This window comes from Erythrolamprus reginae, chromosome 9, assembly GCF_031021105.1.
Source record: "Erythrolamprus reginae isolate rEryReg1 chromosome 9, rEryReg1.hap1, whole genome shotgun sequence".
Lineage (NCBI taxonomy): Eukaryota > Metazoa > Chordata > Lepidosauria > Squamata > Dipsadidae > Erythrolamprus > Erythrolamprus reginae.
In genome coordinates this window covers 15,639,164-15,663,213 of record NC_091958.1, presented here as the reverse complement: position 1 = coordinate 15,663,213, position 24,050 = coordinate 15,639,164, and the positions used below count along the sequence as shown (strand labels likewise).

The window sequence follows — 24,050 nt, the reverse complement described above, 5'->3', positions numbered from 1 at the left end:
AAACCCTAATGAACCTGGAACATAAGGCTATCCTATGAGACAGGTGTAAAATAGTTCTATTCTACCTATAAAATCCTTGTAAAGAGTTGGGCCAGAGAGCAAATTGATTCTAAATCCATATTGTTAATGGGACAGTTTTATCCTCCAAAACTTAATTGCTCCCTGTTGCTTTTCCTTTGAAATCTACTGCCTGAAATAATGATCTCTTTTTTTTACAGTCAATCTTACATGCAAATTGCTTTCAAAATTGTTTCGGAAGAAAATGAAATTCCAGAGAAGTTCCCATGATAGACATTCCTCACACTCCATTAATAACAAAATGTCCAAAGAATGTCTGATTTCTGAATGATTATATTTCATTGTCCAGCTAGCTCTCTAATGATTAACAGATTTTTCTGACTTCCAGTGCTTCCATTATATCTGAAGGAAGACTTTAGAAGCGTCAACCCCCACGCAGCTCAAAAAGATCCTGGAAGCAATATGTACACAAATGTCAGCAAAGGAACGATAATGCTAGTTGGGAGTAAATACTAAATCCTGGAAACGGTGAAAGCAATTGCTCACTCTCATTCCTAAATTCTTATCTGAACTATTTTTGCTGAACATAGTTTGTTGGCTATGAATAAATTAACTGTCTTGAAATGGCCCTGAGTTGGGCCTAGAGGCAAAGAAGGAGCTGTGACGTTCCTTCAATATACCAGGGTAATCCAACAGAAAAAAACATATATATATGAGCCGAAGTATCTAGGATACTGTAGCCTAGAGGATAATTCTCTGCCTTACAAGGCAAAGGTTGCAGGTTCAAGTCCCAGTGGGTATGGCTAGCTGATGAGGCCAAAATAAGGCCGAAATAGATCTATCCTAGCCTCCCTTAATTTTCAAATTCATCAAAAAAACATGTGACACAGAGAGAGAGAGAGATGATATAGATATACACATATATAAATTTATTTATTTATTTATTTACTTACTTATTTATTTATTAGATTTGCATGCCACCCCTCTCCGCAGACACGGGCGGCTCACAACAATAATAATAACAATATGACAAATCTAATATTTTAAAAAACATCTAAAACCCATCATTAAAACCATACAACACAAGCATACCATACATAAATGATATAAGCCTGGGGGGGGGGGTAATCGCAATTCCCCCATGCCTGGCGATATAGGTGGGTATTAAGCAATTTATGAAAAATGAGGGTGGGGGCAGTTCTAATCTCTGGGGGGAGTTGATTCCAGAGGGCCGAGGCTGCCACAGAGAAGACTCTTCCCCTGGGTCCCACCAGACCACATTGTTTAGTTGACGGGACCCGGAGAAGGCCAACTCTGTGGGACCTTATCGGCCAATGGGATTTGTGCGGCAGAAGACGGAGTATTATATTTGTGTGTGTGGATATATATGTGTGTGTGTGTGTGTCACATGTTTTTGCTGAACTTGAAAATTAAGGGAGACTAGGATAGATCTATTTCAGCCTGATTTTGGTCTCATCAGCTAGCCATACCCTCACTGGGACTTGCACTTGCAACCTTTGCCTTGTAAGGCAGAGAATTAACCTCTAGGCTACAGTATCCATTCCCTTCAGCACACACACACACACACGCACACACATATATATATATATATATATGTTATATATGAACTAATTTTCAAATTCAGCAAAAACATGTGACACACAGACACACACACACAGAAATATATACTATACACTGATAAAAAATAAATAAAACGAACACTTCAACAAGAGACTATAACTTCAAGTATTCAATGAAAATATTTCATTCATTCCGATCTAGGATGTGTTATCTGAGTGTTCCCTTTATTAAATAAACTCCAACTATTCAATGAGAATATTTTGTTCATTCAGATCTAGGATGTGCTATTTGAGGTCGATTTGGTTGATTTTCGACAGGAAATCAAATATTGCAAAGACACTCAAAATATTATATGGGGAAAAACCTAAGCTCACAACAATCTACACACACACATACACACAAATGCAACATATTTTTGAATGAAGGGAGACTAGTATAGATCTATTTTGAGCTTATATGAGAAAATATTATTTTACTGAAAGAGTAGTAGATCCTTGGAACAAACTTCCAGCAGACGTGGTAGATAAATCCACAGTAACTGAATGTAAACATGCCTGGGATAAACATATATCCATCCTAAGATAAAATACAGAAAATAGTATAAGGGCAGACTAGATGGACCATGAGGTCTTTTTCTGCCGTCAGACTTCTATGTTTCTATGTTTCTATGTTTCTATTTGCTATCATCATCTAGCTATACCCTTACTGGGATTCTTGTCCTGCCTCTGGGTGCTTTGAAGAATAGGTTGACTCCCTCTTCTTTGTGGTAAAGCTTCTTCAGAACAAAGAACTGATCTGGGTCAGAATCTCAAAACCTCAACATTCGTGAACTGCTAATCTTTGCAACCAGACAAAACAAAAAGTCAACAGGTTTATATTAGTCAATCAGGCCACTCCATTTTGCTAAGTAGGTGCATATTATGAAAATTACTGACAACGTTAATAAATGCCAAGAGTTAGCTTTACCTTCAGACTGTGCGAATGACAAACCAGGATTTCCCCCCCCCCCCCGATATTAAGTAAGGAAAAGTCAAAAGTGGTGAACTGAAGCCCGACTGAAGCAAGGCAATTATAAAGCATCTGCTTTGCATTAATACCAGGGACCCCTGTTAACTGAATGTTTTCTTGCTGTAGCAATAAGTTCACTCCAAACCTGCCTGTCAATACAACTAGCACCAGGAAGCACCTAAAAAAAGCTACAGTAAATCCAAGCCATTAGGCTCCATCCTGTCCAGCTACATATAAATCAAATTCAGACTTTTGAACTGTGTTTATTTTGTCATCCAAGAGAAAAAGAGGTAATTCTATTTGTTCAGATATGCACAGACTGAGCAAATAAAGATTGCCAGAAAAAATACCCGTCTCCTTTGAAGGGAATCCAATGTAAGGCATTTGCACATATCTGCCTGTAACTAACAAAATGGGTAGACATCTAAGGAATTTGGAGAAATAAACTCTGGATATCTGGATTTAGCAAAGATGTTCTCCCAAGCAAACGGGAAAAGGAAGCAAAATTTTGAAAATTTGAAAAATATCGCAAAAAGTATGGATTAGGGTGTATCTCTGTGTTCTAACTCATTAACCAATATATTCAGAATCCTGAAATCGGTATATTAATTTTAAAACTTAAAATGTCCGGTGCAAACGATAAGCTCCACACCTGAAGGTCCAATTAAACAGAGAATAGAATAGAATAGAATAGAATAGAATTCTTTATTGTCCAAGTGCGATTGGACACACAAGGAATTTGTCTTTGGTGCACATGCCCTCAGTGTACATAAAAGTAAAGATACATTTGTCAAGAATTATGAGGTACAACACTTAATGGTTGTCATAAGGGTCAAATAAGCAATGGGGAAACAATCGATATTAATAAAAATTTTAAGAATATAAACTACAAGTTACAGTCATAAGTGGGAGGTAATGGGTGATGGGAATGATGAAAAAAATAGTAGAAATAGTAGTGCAGACTTAGTAAATAGTTTGACAGTGTTGAGGGAATTTATTTATTTATTTATTTATTAGATTTGTATGCTGCCCCTCTCCGAAGACTCGGGGCGGCTCAAAACAGCAATAAAAACAATATAGCAGTGGAACAAATTATGTGATGCCGTTCAGGAAAAAACTGTTCTTGTGGGTAGGAGTTGAAACAGGATGTGAGGGATCAATAAATATTTTCAAAGCCTCTTTTTGACTCGTGCAGTATACAGGTCCTCAATGGAAGGCAAGTTGGCAGTAATTGTATTTATTGCTAAAACACCCATGAACAGGAATCTTCTCAACTAAAAATTAGATTAGGGTCAATAGGATTCAAAGGGGATTGGACTTAAACCATTTGTGGCTGCATAAGGATTCTAGGCAGATCCCTTTTTTAACTCCATCCGCCCCTCAGGTCCTGCCACTTCTTTTCCTGCAGAAAAGAGAAGTATTCGGAGTCTTCGGAGAGGAGCGGCATACAAATCTAATAAATAAATAAATGAATGAATGAATGAATGAATGAATGAATGAATGAATGAATAAATAAATAAATAAATAAATATTCTAATTCTTCACCTATCCCTTCTATTAATATCCTCTTCTCCTGTGGTTGGAGCATCTACTATGGGCAACTTAGTCATCACGCTGGCCCCAGAGTGGGGTGGGTATGGAGATTTTGCAATATCTTTCCCCCAGGAGTGGGGAGAGAATGTGGATTTTGCAGCATCCTTCCCCTGCCATGCCCACCAAGCAATGCCTACCAAGCCACACCAAAGAACTGGTAGTAAAAAGAAATGGATTTCACCACTGCACTCATGTGTGGCTGCCAGTCAGAATCAAAATAATACAATATTCAGAAAACATTCTCACAGATCGGCTTCCTTTTGCAGAAGATGTGAGAAAAAGAAAAGAAAAAAAGAAAAAAGAAAACCAGCCCTGTTGGGTGTGGCTAAGTCATTTGGAAACTAAATTTAGAAATTCAGGAAACCAAGCTGTTCATACGCTTTAAAATGCCCCACTCTAGTTCGCTCTAGTCCCCAAAGACAAATGAATGTAGGACACAAGGTGGCTACGGGTGGAATAGGCTTCTGAAATTAAAATTATAATAATAAAAGCCAGAGAGAGGGGGGGGGGGGGAAACCTACATTCAAAGATTTCTTTTGTCATATTGAATCTGTGCTGCTTGTATCCTCCAGAGGATCCTGTCTGGCTCGACATTGTACAATAAGGAGCTGTTTCAAACATGGTTTCACCACCATAACATGTACCTAATTTGTAATTGGAAGTGACCAGACAAAGTCACAGGGATTTTCTTCAATTCGATAATGATTCCTTTCTACAGAGTTTTGTCTTTCGCCGTTTGAGATCAAGAAGGGTAGGCCATGTTGCTTTCATGTCACACTTCCTAATTTGGAGAAGGTTGAACTCTTAACATGAGGAATACACACTGTTGTGCAGTATATTCCGAAATGTAGAATAGAATAGAATAGGATAGGATAGGATAGAATAGAATAGAATAGAGTGGGGTGGGGTAGAGTAGAATAGAATAGAATAGAATAAAGAATAGAATAGAATAGAATAGAATATAGAATAGAATAGAATATAGAATAGAATAGAATATAGAATAGAATAGAATATAGAATAGAATAAAGAATAGAATAGAATAAAGAATAGAATAGAATAGAATATAGAATAGAATATAGAATAGAATAGAATAGAATAGAATAGAATTCTTTATTGGCCAATTGTGATTGGAGACATAAGGAATTTGTCTTTGGTGCATATGAACATTTTATGCCGTTAAATAGAGAGTGGTTACAAAGGGCAATTAATTAAGGACAGACGATGGATGGAAACTAACTCTCCGAGTCTGCGGAGAGGGGTGGCATACAAATCTAAATAATAAATAAATAAATAAATAAATAAATAAATAAATAAATAAATAAATAAATAAATAAATAAATAAATAAATAAATAAATAAATAAATAAATAAATAACTTTTCAGATTCTTCACCGTCTGCAAGTATAAGCATTTAGGCTGGAAAAATGCCCCATTGAACTCAATGGGAATCGCCTCTGAAAGTAACAAAGGGAATGGGGATGAATGAATGCAATTCATTAAAATTCCTTAATTTCAATGAATTCATTAAAGTTCCCCCGGTTTTCAATTAATCCAACCCAAAGTTTCTTTCACCCCACTTTTCAATGAGTCTCCATTTAGAGAAAGAAAAAGATTAATATTATGTCTTTCAAGTTTTTAAAACATGCATTTCCACATGAACTTTCCTAACCAAGCTTTTTTTTTGTTGGTTTTGTTTTGCACAAAATGTTCCCTTCAGGTATTTTTGAATATTATTTTTGCATTGCATTGGCATTGGTGTCTTTGTACAGAGAGCTTTGCCTTGCAAGAAAATCGGGAGGAAAAAAGATGCCACTTTCAATACAATTTAAACCAAATGAATTTCTCTCCCTGCTCTTAAGGGGAAATGGAAAAGTTCAATATAAATATAACAGTGTCCATTCAGGGATAAATCCACTGGATATCGTATACAGTGATACCTCGTCTTACAAACCCCTCGTCATACAAACTTTTCGAGATACAAACCCGGGGTTTAATATTTTTTTGCCTCTTCTTCCAAACTATTTTCACCTTGCAAACACACCGCCGCCGCTGGGATGCCCCGCCTCCAGACTTCCATTGCCGGCGAAGCACCCGTTTTTGCGCTGCTGGGATTCCCCTGAGGCTCCCCTCCATGGGAAACCCCAACTCCGGACTTCCGTGTTTTTGTGATGCTGCAGGGGAATCCAGCAGGGGAATCCCAGCAGCGCAAAAATAGACGCTTCGGTGGCAACAGAAGTCCGGAGGTGGGGTTCCCCAGCAAGGGGAGCCTCTGTGAAATTGCAGCATCGCAAAAACACAGAGGTCCGGAGGTGGGGTTTCGAGGACTTCGGTGTTTTTGCGATGCTGCAATTTCACTGATGCTCCCTTTGCTGGGAAACCCCAACTCCGGACTTTCGTTGCCAGCGAAGCGCTCATTTTTGCAATGCTGGGATTCCCCTGCAGCATCGCAAAAACACAGAAGTCCGGAGGTGGGGTTTCCCATGGAGGGAGCCTCAGGGGAATCCCAGCAGTGCAAAAACAAGTGCTTCAGCTGACAAAAGGGGTGAATTTTGGGCTTGCACGCATTAATCACTTTTCCATTGATTCCTATGGGAAACATTGTTTTGTCTTACAAACTTTTCACCTTAAGAACCTCGTCCCGGAACCAATTAAGTTTGTAAGACAAGGTATCACTGTATATATCATCTCTCTCTCTCTCTCTCTCTCTTCCTCCCTCTGTCTCTCTCTTCCTCCCCCCCTCTCTCTCTCCCTCCCCCCCCTCTCTCTCTCCCTCCCTCTCTCCCCCTCCCTCTTTCTTTCTCTTTCTCTGTGTAGAAATATACTAACAGTAGATTTAAAATTAAAAATCACATATTCTACTTTAAATTCAAAATTAAGGCCTGCTTAATTTTTCTCATCAAGTACAAGTTTCAAATTCAGTCTAATTAGCTTTATATGTCAAGTTGAGTCCAGCATCACTTTGCACTTAATCTGAAAGGTTTCTAGGTTTATCACCATTTTCCCTCTAATTTTTAAGTCTTAAAATCTGTCTTTCCCTCAAAAAACAGTTGCATTTAATTTGCTGCAGTAAAAACTTTACAACAGGATCCACTGTATTTCCTCTTAGAATGCTTACCACCTGGTTTCTGTCAAGTCTAAGGTGAGCAAGCACATTATATCATGTCACTTTTCGCGTTGTAAAAACAACCAAATTGAAATATGGCAGATGTAAGCATGAAGTGAAACAAAATCTTTGTGCCACGATAGTCTAAAAATTCCATAGGGTTTCGATTCAGTGTCTGTTTCATAAATATACAATCCCCTCTTCCCATTTGTTTTCATTTTTTCCCCTCCATTATGCCCTTACAAAATGCTTGCCACAGATAGCAAGGGGAGCCAAAATTCTGACTGGTTAGATGGAATCCATATTTAGAATTTGGACGGCAATCATGCTTACCTGGGAAAAATGTCCTCACATCCAGTTTTATGAATAGAAAAGCAAAAGATTGAAGCCACATCAAAGGATTTCCTAGCAATGTGGGGTGATTAAAGGAGAAAGAAAGTGACAGTGTAAATGGGGAAGGGAGGGAGGGAGGAAAGTAAGGAAGGAAGGAAGAAAGGAAGGGTGGGAGGGAGGGAGGGAGGAAGGAGGGAAGTAAGGAAGGAAGGGAGGTAGGGAGGGAGGGAGGGAGGGAGGAGGGAGGTAAGGAAGGAAGGAAGGGAGGGAGGGAGGGAGGAAGGAGGGAAGGAAGGGAGGGAGGGAGGAGGGAAGTAAGTAAGTAAGTAAGTAAGTAAGTAAGTAAGGAAGGAAGGAAGGAAGGAAGGAAGGAAGGAAGGAATAGTTGTTATTGTTGTTGTAATTCAAGCTAAAACTACTTTGAAATTGAAAGTTTTTCTATATCTCTTAAGCTGTGTAAGGGTCAAAATTACAGGTGCTCCACATACAAACATATTTGTTTTTGTAGATTTTCATGGGTATAGGTATGTTTTTGATGTGTTTGGTTTTTTCCCCATGTATCGAGAGTGTTTTTGCGACATTGTGATCTTGTCCTAACATCGCAAAAACACTCTCAATACACAGGAAAAAAGCCAAACACACCAATAGATAGATAGATGGATGGATGGATGGATGGATGGATGGATGGATGGATGGATGGATAATAGATAGATAATAGATAGATAGATAGATAGATAGATAGATAGATAGATGATAGATAGAAAGAGAGAGAGAGATAAGTAGGTAGGTAGGTAGGTAGGTAGGTAGATACATACATACATACATACATACATACTGTACATACTATACACACACACACACTCTGTGTGTATGTGTATCTGTATATCTATATATCATCTGTATATCTGTATACCTATATTTAAATCTATCTATCTATCTATCTATCTATCTATCTATCTATCTATCTATCTATCTATCTATCTAATTATGAACAGATAAATCACTTTAATCTAAATGTAAATACTTATAGCCTGCCTGGATAGATTTGGCATGGATGCAAAAAACTCCCCCCATTAAAAACAAAACATAAATAATAAAGATAAGGAATGTCCCCCAGCGCCCAAACCAAGGTACATCCAAGATGCCATTAATCAAAGTCAGGGGCACAGAGGATGGAAATCAATAAATGAATCATCCACAGCTGACTGAATTTGTCACTTTGACTGACTGTCAAAATGGGGGGACAGAGCAATAATAGATTATGTGACATCATCGTATATGGATGGTTTGGAAGCTGCTCTTTTCAACCTTTACACCCAACTCTAAAGTTTGGATTAACAGAAACTGACAATGCTTTGCTTTGAACCATTTCTTTATTGATGGAGATACAGGACTGGGCAATAGAATTCTGTACGAGTGAGGTTTCCTACGTGCTCAAGAAATTATTTGTATGAATAGGATATTACTATTGTAGTTTTGAAATGGCTGAACGATAAATGTCACCGTTTTATTATATTTATTATATTTATATTATATTATATTTTCTAACTTCGTCTGCCTTCCTTCCTTCCTTCCTTCCTCCTTCCCTCCTTCCTTCCCTCCTTCCCTCTTTCCTTCCCTCCTTCCTTCCCTCCTTCCCTCCTTCCCTCCTTCCTTCCTTCTCCTTTTTGCCATTTACTATTTCTCAGTTACCTTTAATTGGAAATTCCTTTTGATTTTAAGGACAAATAATGCCAGCGGACCCTGCGTTAACATCATGCTGCATTCTCCTTGCCTCTTCTACTTGTCAAAACAATGAACTAAACAAATATGTCACATAGTGATAGAAAAATCAGATAAGTCTTATTAGTGTCACATATTTGGAAACTATTATCAAAATAATTTGTATTATGGGGCAAGTTTAAAAAAAAGTACATGTTCTTTAAGCATTAGACACAAAATTTAAAAACACCTCCCAAATGTATTGAAACAAGGGAATCCTGGTTATGTTTTGACCATGGCAGCTATGTCTACTAACACGTAATATCACATTTAGATGTCCTACAAAGTAACCGGGGTCCCAACCTCTGGGCCATGGACTAGTAACAATCTATAAGCTGTAAAATAGAAAAGAAAGACTCTTGAGCCATGATTAGCCAAGGATATACTGTACTTTACTACAGCAAAGTAGTTACAATAACAGTTAAGCTGGATCTCCAGAGACATTTAGCTTTGCGCTCAGTGGCAGAGTGCATATTGTCCTTGCTAAAGTAGCTGTGCAATATTATTATTATTATTATTATTATTATTATTATTATTATATTATTATTATTACTACTACTACTACTACTACTACTACTACTACTACTCGGGGCGGCATACAATAATCTACTTACTATTAGATGGCAGCAAATGGAGAGTCCATTTGGAAGTTTGTGGTCCAAATACAGTAGTCCTAAACTAGAGAAAGTTCTTCCTGAACCCTTAAAGAATTGCAACAAATCGGTCTCAGCGGAATCAAGCTAGATTACTTCAAAGAACTTGGGGCAATTTATTTTTATTTTATTCGATTTTATAAAACACTCCCATCATAGGACTCTCAGACTTCATGATAAAATAAGAAATGACCGCAATATAACCATTAAAATCAAAATAATTCAATCTAAAACAAGAAGACTCTCCAGAACTAGTTTTGTTCCTGATTACTGAGGTTTATTTCCTATCAATTTGAGGAACAAAAACTGTAATAACTAAGCATTTTACCAGGTTTTTTAAAAAACATGTTTCTCCCATGTTTAGCCCAGCCTTAATCATAGGATCATCTTCCACATTCTTTCAGTTATTAAATATGGCCCTCATCCACCAAAGGTTTATCTTTCAAAGCCCAGCTAGAGAAAATCAGTTATCTGAGCTAATGTAAATCACCTCTTCAATGTTTATTAAGCCACCCAGCCTAAAAAGAGGCTATTTTAACTTTCTTTGTCCAGCAACGTGAAGACAAAATGGGCTGTTTTTATACAATATACAACATTGTAAGAGGAGACAACCTCCAGAGAACGCCACCTCCTCTCCCACGGATGCTTATTTTGTTGAAGAGTTGAATTTTTCCAACCCAAACTTCCCTAAATGTTTATTTAGGTTTTCAAAGTGTTCATGAAACCCCCGTCTTGAATGTTTACTGATGAAGTAGTAAAATCTCAAAGTGGTCCTGGCCTTGACTTTGCTTTCTTTCAACATTCATCCACTCCCAACCGGCTTTAAAGCAGAGTTCAGAGCCCAGGCTAGGAAACCATTTATTGTTGCACTTAATGCCAAATAGTTTTGGCATGAAAAGAAACCCATCCTGGCCAAAGATAATATTCACCCTCCTCAAGTATTATAGGCTACTCGTATTAAAAATAGAGCCTTTCGCTTGCAATTTGATATAAAAGAAGACCAGTTCCTGGAAGGCAAATATAAATGGAGATATTGCTTATATGTAACAGAAACACAGAATTGGAAGAGATCTTGGAGATGTTTTAGCTGAAAACTCTGCTCAAACAGGAAAACCTATACCAGTGATGGCAAAGCTTTTTCCCCTCAGTGCTGAAAGAGCATGGGCGCATACTATCGTGCATGTGTGAGTGCCCACATCCATAGTTCAATGCCTGTAGAGGGCAAAAACAGCTTCCTGTGCCCTCTGGAGGCCAGAAACGGACTGTTTTCCAACTTCTGGTGGGCCCAGCAGGCTCCTGTTTCGCCCTCCCCAGGCTCCAAAGGCTTTTCTGGAGCCGGGAGAGGGTAAAAACGCCCTCCCACATCCCCCAGAGGTTCTCTGGAAACCAAAAATGTCCTCCCAGAACCTCTGTGCAAGCCAAAAATCAGCTGGTTGGCACACACATGCATATTGGAGCTGAGCTAGGGCAATGGCTCATGTGCCACCAGATATGGCTCCAGGTTCCACCTATGGCACCCATGCCATAAATTCGCCATCACTGCCCTATACCATTTCAAATAAATGGTTGTCCAATCTCTTCTCAAAAGCCTCCAGTGTTGCCTCATCTTATAAGCCAGGGGTCCCCCAAACTTGGCAACTTTAAGACTTGTGGACTTCAACTCCCAGAATTCTCCAGTCAGCTGTGCTGGCTGGAGAACTCTGGGAGTTGAAGTCCATAAGTCTTAAAGTTGCCAAGTTTGAAGACCTCTGTAATATAAGCCAACCATCTTCCTGGTTTATTTGCATGCTCAAAAAAAAATTCCTTCAATACTTTAATATTCCTTACTACGTCTTCATTTTCTGTCATAGTTTGTTTGTTTATCTGTTTGTTTATCAGACTTACATGGTCCAGGGCAGCTTACAATATATAAGAAATACAAAAACCAATGCAAAAAAAAAAGTCCAATATTTAAAACAGTCTAAACCCCCAAATTTAAAATCATACACCCCTACTCCCTCACACCACAATCATATTAAGGCCGGGCTAGAGATAAAATTTCACTATCTATTTACTATTACTGAACATCCAAAATATACTGTTTAATTCTATGTATATATGCCATATGTGTACATACATATTACACAAAGGCACACAAAAATATACATTATCTACTATATAAACTGTATGTGTATGTACACACATATATGCATGCACAGCTCTTCTGAAATTATTCACATTCAACCTCATTTACTGTGATAGGGAAAACATACCCAGAGCCCAGAAGGGAAAAAAAGAAAAAAAAATCATTTTTTTTTCCTACCGGTTCTGCAAACCTGGCCGTACCAATAGGAGCCCATCACTGCTCCAAAGTCACAACAGCACTGAAGAAAGAAGAACAAACTTGCTGTCATCAATAAAAACCAATGATTATGAAATTCTGAAGAAGAACTTCAGAAGACCTCCCCAAATATATATACTATTTCAAAAGTTCATTCCTCAAATCACAGTCCTGCTAGAAGAAGTTAAAATGAGAAGCGGGCCTTTCTCTTGTGGAATGATGCCTGTCTTATTATCAGCTTCACCCAATGACTACTCCTTTGGTCTTGTTTCACTGCAGATTTGTGCTTCATACTGGAAAGCCAACGCAAAACGTGCCTATGAATGATAACGTGATGACTTGATAATATGGAAAGCTATGCTAGCGCATAATAACAACTCTGTTAGTAGAACACTGAAAATTCCATAACAGTAGGATGCCATCCTGATGTCAAAAGAAAGCCTTCAGTATCAATATTTGGCATGGAATTTGCAGACAATCCAAATAATATCCATCGAAACAAACAGTAAGAAAAACTCAGATGAAATATCTAAATTCCACTCTGTATTTCAGACTCCAGAGAAATGAAAATAAGAATGTCTACATCATTTTTTAATGCAACGGGATTAAATAATAGATTCCCATCCTTACCCGAGGAAAAGGAAAGGATTCCCTGTGGATGTTACTCCACTTGTCATTGCTGACTGTTCTGCCGGCATGTCCCAACCGCCCGTAATTACAGGGTAATTAGTCCAAACAGACACCCACCACACGATAGAAGGAAAACCAAAAGTCTTTATCAACAGAAAAGCAGAAAAAACTCCCTTTTTAAATGTCAGAGGGATTTTCTGGTACACACAAGGCACAGGTTAAATGCAATCCAATTTCTCACCCAGTAACTGGGAAATTGAGTCCAATTCCAAAGTCCAGAAATTCCACACACAGTCTTGAACAGGGAAACAGCAAACCCACGATCTTGATGAAACTATGAATCAGATAAACTTCCACAAGGCTAAACCAGCACACTGCTCTTTTTATCTGTAGCACTAATTACAGCAGCCCCACCCAACCACAGGTGGCCTCACTTATCTCCATAACAGTAGGATGCCATCCTGATGTCAAAAGAAAGCCTTCAGTATCAATATTTGGCATGGAATTTGCAGACAATCCAAATAATATCCATCGAAACAAACAGTAAGAAAAAGTCAGATGAAATATCTAAATTCCACTCTAAATTCCATCTCCTGTAATAATCCTTCAGTTGTTCTCTCCTATGAATCCCTCTATGCTTCCGTGGGTCCGTCATAAGTTCTTGTTCAGAATCCAGGGATGATAAGGATGATTGATCTCCTCCTGGGCTGTCTGCCAAACTCCCCTCTTCCCTGCTACTCACGCTTCCTTTGTCAGAGGAGCCTTCGTCAGGAGATTCTATCGGGAGCAAAACAGGCCTGTAGCATGTAGGTGTTTCCTCCACCTCCACATTCCTTGGGGCAGGAGCTGGGCCAGAGCCAACCACAACAGCTGACTATAGGGGGAGTGGGTGAGGATCAGTGATGGGCTCCTATAGGTACGCAGAACCAGTAGAAATTTTTTTCTTTTTTTTTCTTTTTTCCCTTTCTGGGCTCTGGGTATGTTTTCCTTATTGCAGTAAATGAGGTTGGATGTGTATAATTTTAGAAGAGCTGTGCGTGTGTGTGTGTGTATATATACATACACTTTATATAGTAGATAATGCATATTTTTGTGTGCCTGTGTGTAATATGTATGTATGTAAACATATGGCATATATACATAGAATTAAATAGTATATTTTGGATGTTCACTAATAATAAATAGATAAGGAAATTGTACTATATCTCTTTTAGGCGAGGAGGGGCGTGAATGACGTCCCTTGACGTGAATGACGTCAAGTTGGCCGCTTTTAAACCAGCCACATGACCTTTAAGCCACCCCGTCACATGATTGTCAAGCCACTCCCACCTGGTCACATGAATGGCAAACCACACCCACAAAATAAGCCACCCCCACAGTGTGGTAGTAAAAAAAATTGCAGCCCTTCCCTGGTGAGGATGTCTGTTTCAAAGGTCTTGAGCCTATTTATAAATTGTACTTATTTATCTACCCACAAAGGTTGTTGTTGTGAAGAAAGTAGGAGATGGAAGGTATGTTGGATATGTTCACCATCTTCAACTATTTATAAAAGATATTAAAATCAGGATATTAATTAATTAAACTCAGCTGATAGCTAATGGAAAGTAAGAAACATTAATTGCTAGCAAAATAAGAAGAGGTCTACCCCTTTTTAGTCTAGCTGTTCGGATTCCCACATTTCAATTAAATCCCAAGAAAATATATCAATTAAAACTGAATGAAATAAAGTATTTTTATGGAGGTTTTCTAATTTGGGAATTGCGGCAGTCAGGGTTGAAACAATTTACAATAATAATAATAATAATAATCAAACAGGAACACTAGCAGCAATTTTTCTATTTCTCCCCACAGCAAGCTCAAAAATACCCTACTGAAATTCCAACGAAATTCCCAAGTACCTTGACAATAATATAGAAAAAAAAACCAGATGTCTCCCGTACAACCGAAAACAGCCTTTGAGACATTGCCAAACAGATTTTTAACAGAGCATTAACTTTTTATGACATTTGTCAATCTGGATAGATTAAATGATTATCTAAAAATAATACTAGATACAGGGCGTCCACTTTATTGGGGGCAAGTGGAATGGTGTGCTTTTAAAGAGTCACACCAGGCTAATAAAACTGGCATTTTTTACCTTGAGGGTGTATATGGAGAACACCAAAAGCTATCCAGAAATCGTGGCACGGATAGATTTTTAGATAAAGTTGTACATTAGATTTTAATAGAGTGACAGCCATCTGGCTCGGGTGGGAAGCATCCCACATGGTGTTGAACACATCACAAAGGCTTCCCCACCCTTTCCCTCCCCCTCCCCCATAATTTCCTTTCTTAAACAGTTTGCCTTTATTTTATTATTCATTCACACAACTTCTTGTACTGATCACTTGGCAGTTTCCGACATTTAATAGATAAACATTCTACATTTCAGGGCGGTTTGAACAGGCCATTTAAAAAGAAAAAGCCCAAGATGTTAAAAGAACAACAGTTAGAAACAATAGCAATTAACAGCTAAAAGCCTGTTGCAAAAAGTGTGAAGAAAGCCAACATAATCACAAAGCTCCCCAATTCATCAGAAAATATCTAGCAAAGAATGAGGGCAGCTAAAAAACAGGCTTCGTCCCAAATCATTCAATCCAGCCAAAGTTCAACCTCTCCAATTGACCCCAGTGAACAATTCTGGAGTTGTATAGAAAGAAGCATTATTTCAAGCGACCCGGACTGAACCCATCTAACCCATTTTTAAAGGTAATAACCTGCACTTTCTATTTTACCTGGGGGGGGGGGGGGATTGACAGCAAGAGCAATGTCTTTAACATGCCTGTAATTTGATCGCTGACCACCTTGGCTTTTGAGTGGCATGCCAGCTGAAGTGTCCAAATCAGCTTAAAAGTACCCCATGTTAAATGTCTTATTTATTTTATTGGTATTCATTTATTCGTCGAACAAGTATAGGATAGCAGTTTGTATAAGCATAACATAAGTAGAAAGTAATGATAAATTCCTTATAGCTCAACAAGTTCTTCTAAAAGGCGGCATAAAAATCAACCAATCAAACAAACAAACAGAACTGCCAGATGTGTACAATGTTTATCTCCTTGTTAACATCAATTTATTCTGTCCTTTACTGAATTCAGGCAGGCATTCATGGGAACCGTGTTATTATTTGGCTATTTGACTAGCTACAGGTGTTACCAATATTCTTGTGATAGCTATCGCCAAAATCTGATGGTCTAACCCATAGAGTGGTTCCACGTAGAGTCTGCATTGAAAACAGAATGGAGACTCAAGAAATTATTATTATTATTATTATTATTATTATTATTATTATTATTATTATTATTATTATTAATATTTGTTGCAGTATAGCTGTTAGAATAGGATTTATTAATCTGGAACTCTAGCATAAGAATACTCTGCTTACCCTGATTCTATAACCCAGGACAAGAAGGGCACTAAACTCGCCTAATCTGCATTCCTGGCAATTACTACAGGGAAACAAAAGGGCTCAAATAAACATCTCACAAAGTTTTCAACACTCTGGACAGGATCAAGGGGGAATTTACATTGCCTGAAGCATACAACAGGACGACTAAGGAAGATTAGTGAGATAAGAATGTCATGCTGTGGATTGACAGCCTCCAAAGACATTAAGAAACATCCTGTAGTTAAATGGTTAACTCTGTTTGTTAATGTAGCTCCTCCCTCTCTATGATGTAACACTGCTTTGCTCACTTCCTCCCTCACGCAGGAAGAGAAGCTGCAGACATCTTCTTTCTCTTAATAGCTAAGATGTGTTCTGTCTGGGTTCCCCCAGATGCCAACACCAACTAAAAAGAGTATCCAGACCGCTGATAAAAAGCAAAGTCATTTTATATCTTTGAAAACAAACACAGATAACAAAAACTGTTCTTACAAACTGGAATGCTATGAAGCTTCACAGAAGAGTCACGACGGCCAGACAATACAACAGGCTTCTTGCTGGCACACACACCACTGTAGATAATAAAACCCACGCCTCCCCCAAGTTTTCAGCCTTCGAGGCCACAAGCCAGAATCAGAGACGCCAAGGATCGAAGCAAGGTCACAGGACTCCCAAAAGATAACTCTCCACAATACAGGAAGGGCGGGCCTGCCTTTTCAACCTTTCTGAGGAGAACCACATCCAAACCCAGCTGTTGCCTATTAGGGATGGAAATACCTGGCTAATTGTCCACTTCGTTGTGCTGCCCTTCTCTGCCTCATATCTATGATGGCTTGTGCGTTCTCATCTAATGATTCCAGGCTACTCGCTGGGGAGAGCTCCCCCCCAGGGGTCTCACGCTGTTCTCCCTCCTCCTCGTCCGGACATTCCTCTTCCCCATCTGCCTGGTCCTCCTCCTCTTCCTGTTCCTCGTCCTCCCCCTCTGAGCATGGAGCCGGCAGAGTTCCAGCCGTTCCCTGAGGAGCCTCAGACTGAATCACAACAAGATGTAAGACGTGTATTCAAGCCGCTCCGGCTAAAATACTTTTTTTCTACTTTTTACAATAAAAGTTAACTTCATTTTTATAATAAAGGCTTGTGCTTTAATTCCATCGACCTCTGGAAAGCCTCACTTCAGTTTTAACAGGCTGAGCTATCTCGGTGAGATTCTCTTTCCATCAAAGAAGACTTCAGAGAAATTAGGTGTGAGGAACATCTGCTCTTGGGGAGAGTTTTCCAGGAAATTGTTTCTTGATATCTATGGGAAAGGAAGAACTCAAAAGATACGTTTGAAGTCGTGTTGTTGGGTGTATCATTCGACATGTATATGTAATTATACCCCATTTCCTTATGTTCCCAAATAAAAAGGAGTACATGGCTCTACACTATGTCACTTCACCCAGAGAGAGAATGTGTCCAGGTTTTTCTTTCTAGGATTCGCATTCGTGGGTGACCCCACACGGCTGGGTTGCACTTAGCCCCTTTTGAGGACATAGCCCTCACTAGGGACTTTGACAGCATCTATTGTTTGTTTGTTTGTTTGTTTGTTTGTTTGTTTGTTTGTTTGTTTGTTTGTTTGTTTGTTTGTTTGTTCGTTCGTTCGTTCGTTCGTTCGTTCGTTCGTTCATTCATTTATTTATTTATTAGATTTGTATGCCGCCCCTCTCCGGAATACCATATAAGAACTTGGTTTCAAGGCCTAAGAGGAGGAGATATATTTGCACAAATAATTTACTTTCCCACCTCTTCTGGTTCGACAGAAGTGCATGAAACCCTGTAGATGCGGCAAGATACCACCTCTATAGGGATGCAAATACGAGGCAGCTTCTCATCTTCCAGTCGTAGATTTATAAAATCTAATGAGAAACATCGAAGGTCCTTAAATGCCACATTTTACAAGGGCATTCACTTGTAAAACAGACTGTTTAAATTTGCATAAATTCTTGTGGTTCAGATTTTTTTCTCTCTCCCCGCCCCCCCTCCACCCTAGCTCTTCTGCAAAGAAAGGCAGCAAGCTGTAATTCCCTGCGCCTAAAGCAATCAATGGAGACACATATGCTTTCAATGAAATGTGAAAAAGGAAATAAAAAGAAAGAAAGAAAGCCCTCCTTCAGCTTTGAATAATTTGCAGCAAATGTGAAGTATGCTTTAACCTCTTATTGTGCACCCTATCTTAACTGAAATTGGATAAAAATGTGGATTTCGTAGCCTGTTTAGAATCTAAATGCTGGTATCTTCGGCACCATAGGAAGCGGCATAGGAATTTTGAGTCGTGCTGTCAACTAGCTAGCTTCTGTGGCTTGTCAAGCACAGGGGCACTGTTTGTTCTGGGTTGAGAGCATCTGAGACCCACAGAAAGGCTGACCTTGGAGAAGACATGACAAAGATAACCCAACGTCTCTGGGTCAATGATGGGACTTTATTCTGCCAGACCGAGTCAGTATAGATAAGGGACAACACTGGAACCTTGACAGTGCAGTTAGTCAACTTGACAGAGCCCTTGGAGCTTGGCTTTCCAATGAATAGAATTGTGAGGCACAATAATAATAATAATGTAATGTAATGTAATGTAATGTAATGTAATGTAATGTAATGTAATGTAATGTAATGTAATGTAATATAATATAATATAATATAATATAATATAATATAATATAATATAATATAATATAATATAATAATAATTCAGAAATGTTTTCTGCACAGTCAAAAAACGTGACCAATTAGGGCAGTGATGGCAAACTTTTTCAGCACTGAGTGCCCAAATGGGAATCTGCATGAATGTGCATGCGCAAGAGGGCTGGAAACTCTTAGACCAGCTGGCCGGAGCACGTGTGTGTGCCAGCCAGCTGATCTTTGGGTTCCTGGCACATGCATGAATGCTGGCCAGCTTGAATACCCCTGATCACCAGAAACCCGAAGACCAGCCGCTTGACGCATGCATGCCTGTTTGGGAGATGTTTTTTAGGTTGTTTTTGGTGCTCTGGTGCCCATAAAGACCTGTGGCCTGCATGCCAGAAACCAGAAGAGCAGCTGGCTATCTATCTATCTATCTATCTATCTATCTATCTATCTATCTATCTATCTATCTATCTATCTATCTATCTATCATCTATCTATCTTTCATCTATCTATCTATCTATCTATCTATCTACCTACCTACCTACCTACCTACCTACCTATCTATCTAATCTATCCATCTATCCCTCCCTCCATTCATCCACCCACCCACCTACCCACCCATCCATCCATCCATTCGATTTTTATGCCGCCCTTCTCCTTAGACTCAGGGCGGCTTACAACATGTTAGCAACAGCACGTTTTAACAGAGCCAGCCTATTGCCCCCACAATCTGGGTCCTCATTTTACCCACCTCGGAAGGATGGAAGGCTGAGTGAACCTTGAGCCGGTGAGGAGATTTGAACCACTGATCTACAGATCTACAGTCAGCTTCAGTGGCCTGCAGTATGGCACTCTACCTACTGCGCCACCCCGGCTCTGCAATGGTGCATGTACCCACAGAGAAGGCTCTGTGTGCCACTTCTGGCACACATTCCATAGGTTCGCCATAACAGAACTAGGGTATCCCTGCAATTTGAGCTTGTAAAGATGTCTGAGATGCCATGCAAGTTTTGATGGAGTAGTTTGCTATGTTGCTTGGTTTGCTGTCAATAAGTACCGTATTTTTCAGAGTATAAGATGCACCTTTTTCCTCCGTAAAAGAGGCTGATAATTTGTGTATGTCTTATACTCTGAATGTAGCTTTCCCCCCCCCCCCCCAGCCCTAACTAGCTGTTAACGATCTTCCCAGCTCTTACCTAGCAGGCTCTTTCATTGTTACTCTCTGCAAAGATTGTTTTCCAAGCCATAAGTCTTTGCAGGGTTTTTTTTTCTCATTGGTCTAATTAGCTCCAAATGTTTCTTTCCAGCCCTAACCAGGTGCTAACAATGTTCCCAGCTCTTACTTGCTTGCAACCTATTTCATTGTTACTCTCTCCGAATAAGGTTTTTTAAAAAGCCCTAACCATGTACTGAAGTTGACTGGACTAATAATGTGCTGAAGTTGACTGGACTAAGGATGTTAAAGTGTTGGTAATGACCTTTAAAGCCCTACATGGCATTGGGCCAGAATACATCCAGAACCGCCTTCTACCGCACGAGTCCCAGCGGCCGATAAGGCCCCACAGAGTTGGCCTTCTCCGGGTCCCGTCGACCAAACAATGTCATTTGGCGGGCCCCAGGGGAAGAGCCTTCTCTGTGGCGGCCCCGGCCCTCTGGAATCAACTCCCCCCAGAGATTAGAACGGCCACCACCCTCCTTGTCTTTCGCAAATTATTCAAGACCCACCTTTGTCGCCAGGCATGGGGGAGTTAGGATATTCCTTCCCCTAGGCCATTACAAGTTATGTATGGTATGTTTGTATGTATGTTTGGTTTTTATAATAAGGGTTTTTAGTTGTTTTATTAAATTGGATTGTTACATTGTTACGACTCTGCGGAGAGGGGCGGCATACAAATCCAATAAATAATAATAATAATAAATAATGTTAGCCAGATGAATGTCTGGTAAGCAGATTCTTTTCCCCATTTTCCTCCCCAAAAACTAAGGAACGTCTTATACTGCGAACAATATAGTAATCAAGGAATAACTTCTCAAGCATACAAAACTTCTGCTCAAGCCTACAAACCCACAATCTGCTTCCACTATTAAAACACAGCCCAACCATTTACCTTGTGTTCCCAATCATCAAAACCTCTGGCGAAAACTCTGGCTGACAAAAGATTGAGAGGAGTCCATCTTCCTTTTCCAAAAAATGAATGTAATGTCTGCAGGATAGCGTGCCATTTTGACATTACATTAGTGCCAGATGATGGCCAATTATGTCACTAGGACTCATTTGACATCAATCAAGCAAGGCCTTTGCTTGAGAGATAGAGGCAATCTCTCCTCCTGTAATCATTTATATAAACATATACAGTATATATATATATATATATATATATATATATATATATATATATATATATATATATATATATATATATATATATATATACCCCTACCTTTTGGTTCCTTGCGATGATATTGGCGCACAGATGCCTCGATGATTGTTTGTTCTGCCGTTTGCGTATGGAACACAAGCTCCCTGTTCTTTTCATTGCTCCACTCTGTTGGGTAATAAAAGGACACACACACAATAGATGACACATGTATTGTCTGCCAAAACAAAAGATCTGCAATGGCAGACCAGACGTTGTCTTGCAGAGGAATAAACAAAGACATGCACTGCCTTAGTTGTCTGTCACTTTTATGAATTGCTCCGAGAGGCGCATCACTCACAGTGTCTCTGCACCCATTGGCGAAATCCCTGCGGGCCATTTTTATTGCCATCGCCACCCCTTTCACCTTAAAAATTGCCTTTGTCCATCTATGGAATTAAATACTACCTTTGAAAAGTGTTCAGAAACATCAGATTGTGCAGAATGCAGCTGCGAGAGCTATCATGGGCCTTCCTAAATATGCCCATGTCACACCAACACTCCCCAGTCTGCATTGGTTGCTGATCGGTTTCCAGTCACAATTCAAAGTGTTGGTTATGACCTATAAAGCCCTTCATGACATCGGACCAGAATATCTCCAGAACCGTCTTCTGCCGCACGAATCCAAATGACCAGTCAGGTCTCACAGAGTTGGCCTTCTCCGGGTCCCGTCGACTAAACAATGTCGTTTGGCGGGACCCAGGGAAAGAGCCTTCTCTGTGGCGGCCCCGACCCTCTGGAACCAACTCCCCCCAGATATCAGAGTTGCCCCCACCCTCCTTGCCTTTCGTAAGCTCCTTAAAACCCACCTCTGTCGTCAGGCATGGGGGAACTGAGATATTCTCTTCCCCCCAGGCTTATAAAATTTATGCATGGTATATCTGTATGTATGATTGGTTTCTTAAATTGGGGTGTTTTACATTACTTTTAATATTAGATTTGTTTATATTGTCTTTTTACTGTTGTTAGCCGCCCCGAGTCTATGGAGAGGGGTGGCATACAAACAAACAAACTAACTAACTAACTAACTAACTAACTAACTAACTAACTAACTAATAATAATTTATTAGATTTGTATGCCGCCTCTCTCCGGAATGGCTCACAACAATAATAATAACAATGTGACAATGTAACAAATCTAATATTAAAAAAAGCATCTAAAAACCCATCAAAAGGTTCCCTCCAAGAATCTTTTGATAAATTCGGTCGCATTGGCATCATCTTGCCGGGCATGCAAGCCCTTGGCAATATGCAGGAAGGACTGAGCACATCATTGGTAGAGCTATTAATCATTTCCCATGTGCTCAGGTGACATTTCTATTGTGGAGACATAAAGCAGTATGACTAGCAGGAAAGAAGCTGACTCTTCAGCCAAGATGATATTTTATGTGGACAGTTTGCGGTGCGGAAGCATCGTTTTTGCAAGCAATGCTTAATGAAAAGGGCCAAAGGCTGTTATGAATTTCTGCTAATGGAGGGCATGGATGCAAGTGTTTATAAATGGAGTCTTGTTCCTAAGGCTTGAGGCTAGGCCGGTGTCCTTGAAATGTATGGAACACCGAGGACTTGTTAATATTCTGTGCCAAAATAGAGTTTTAAATAGCCTTTATGAAACACGCCGGGGTTCACAAAGCATGCCAAACCATAACCCATGGTTCATAAAACGTAGAAGCCTTGTATATAGACAATATGCTGATGGCAAAGTCAAACATCATGGTTTAAGTGCAATATGTGACTCAGAACTCAGGATCTTGAACAGTTTCTGATGAATCTATACCCTATAACAGGTGAAAGTTGTTGTTTTGTTTTCCAGGTAGAATTATGGTTTAATAGAGTGAACTTCAGATCATCTCCATTATATGCAATTGTATTGTGGGATTGAAGAAGCAATACCTGCCTTCTTGAACTACATTCCTCTGCAGATACATATAGTACCCATTTTCCAAGTGTTAAAGCTTCTTAAAGCCTGGTATCTGGGACCTGGAGTTAAAATGTTTGTAGAACTTTAAGAAATATTTTTATATATGTTGTGGTTCAGCCTGAGGCTGCTCAGGGACCGGCTGCGTCTCTGCTGGCTCCAAGCTCGGAGGAGGATGACAGTGCAGAGGGGGGGGCTGAACAGTCGGACGGGGGAGAGGAGAGTCAGGAATGGGATGAAGGAGAACAGCATGAGAGCCCCGGGGGGGGGGGGGGCTCTCCCCAGCCAGTAGCTTGGAGTCATTAGGTGATGACGCACAAGCTGTCATTGACATGAGACAGCGATGTTCAGAGCAACAAAAGGAGCAGTTAAAGAAATATTATCACCATTGAATTAGAAACAGCTGGGTTTGGGTGTGGTCCTCATCAGCAGGGTTTAAAAGGCAGGCAAGCCCTTGAAGCCATGTGGAGTGTTATCAATTGGAGTTGCAATGACCTGCTTTGATTCTCAGCGCCCCTGATCTTGGCTTGTGGCCTAGCAGTCTGGAAGACTCGTGGGAGGTGTATGTTTGCTATCTACAGCTTCATCTTGGCAGCAAGAATCTGGTATTGCATCATGGACTATCTTTGAA

The 24,050-nt window shown here is 39.7% G+C and overlaps 1 long non-coding RNA gene across 1 annotated transcript in view; it reads right to left on the bottom strand.

Annotated features, from left to right (window-relative positions):
- The window catches only part of LOC139171915 (uncharacterized), a 187,966-nt gene that overhangs the window by 147,796 nt on the left and 16,120 nt on the right, over window positions 1-24,050 (bottom strand). Inside the window, exon 2 of the long non-coding RNA XR_011559815.1 lies at window positions 21,526-21,630. This is a non-coding gene — a long non-coding RNA (uncharacterized lncRNA). The remainder of the gene's footprint in view (window positions 1-21,525; window positions 21,631-24,050) is intronic.